Source organism: Mchenga conophoros, linkage group LG12 (genome assembly GCF_057382185.1).
Source record: "Mchenga conophoros isolate Kocher_MC1m ecotype Shallow Benthic linkage group LG12, M_conophoros_male_GT1.1, whole genome shotgun sequence".
Classification (NCBI taxonomy): domain Eukaryota; kingdom Metazoa; phylum Chordata; class Actinopteri; order Cichliformes; family Cichlidae; genus Mchenga; species Mchenga conophoros.
In genome coordinates, this window is record NC_140537.1 from 31,828,610 (window position 1) to 31,830,232 (window position 1,623).

Here is a 1,623-nt window from a genome sequence, read left to right on the forward strand (position 1 = left end):
CTACCGTATATCTTTGCCACAGTACATTGATATTACTGCAATGGAAACATTCTGCAAACCTATCACTGTTCACAAATAATTGCAGTGTTGCACCCAGATGAACGTAGCTAGTTTCTAATCTTCTTATCTCAAACAACAAACACTGATCAATTTTAAAAGCAATACAACTATATATCATGCTACTGCTGTTGTTCATGGTTCCTTCATGGGTGGGAAACATAGTTTAGAAGTTCTGGTAAATTCTCTAGCTAGCAAGATATTAGCTGCTTTTAATATTATTAGAATGAAGTCATGTCAATAACTTAGTTCTAGTGCGGAAAATGCATTGGATCCCAACAATGTTTACACAGGCCTTTCATCCCGCAGTCAAGTCAATTCTCCATCTGACAAGTCACCTGACAGCCATGGTTATGGAGCGATGGCCTGAGCTGGTCATGCCTAAGTGATCTTGATTGATTTGATTCTGCCTACAGTCAATGTTTCAGTTCCGGCGTCAGAGCCCGCATGCGGCAGCACTGTCAATCACAGCTTGAGACAAGGCCTTTGCTAAGTTTGCTGCTGCAAATCAATATAACATCACAGACTGGTATCATGGGATAAATGAAACCCTTGTGAGGAAGTAAGGAAGACAGAGAGGGATGTATTTGACATAGTAGCTTTAGTCTAGCCATGGGAGTGATTATGTTGACATATGGGAAGATTTAGGTCCACTTCCTGATACCAGAGGAAGCGTCTTTTGGTGTTGAAAATGTGGAAAACAAGTCAAGATTTAATTTCAAGAAAGAATAATTTAAAGGAAAGAAGATGAAATATTGCTAAAGTTTTGACATCCATCTTGGAAGCAGAAGAGGCAAATGCTGTCGTCCTTTCTTCAGAAAGAAAACAATGACTGTGACTTAGTTTCAGAAACAGACATTTCCTTGTATTTGCACTACTAAAGTCTGAAATGTAATGTTGGACATACTGCAGAAGGAGCTTTGTCTATTCATATATTAACAGATAATCAGATAATCAATGCACAAGTCTGGTTAATTTTTAACTGTTGCCTGTGAAGTTTTTAGTTGAAAGCTAAGTAAATGATGTGTTTTTGATTATGCATATGCTGAAATTCTTGGCTTCAAAACGTAATTCTTATATTCTTATATTCTTATTTTAAAACTTATTACTTATTGTCCAAGATGTTGTCCAAGATAAGGACAATACTGGACAATACCTGCCACCCATCCACAATGTGCTGGCCAGTCACAGTTCAGTGAGAGATTGAGGTTACCCAAATGCACCACTGAACAACATAGGAAATCATTCCCTGTACAACTCCTCCATCTAATGCACCATGCACAGTGTAATAGTTACACCCTTTTACACATTCTCTACAGTGAAAATAACAAAATAACAACGTTTTACAGTTTACCACAATTTGTGCAAATCACACATTTAATTTCACACAGTGTGTAGCTGATATTACCCTTAGTGTCATAACTGTCGTGCTGTGAGGACTGATAGCTAAAGGTTATTTTAGACAGAGTTGAAGATTGAACAGAATAATGTCGGTGTTCAGCTGTCAGTTGTTCTCCTTCTGATTTAAATTTGCAAAAGATTACTGGAAATCTCTCCTTTACAACG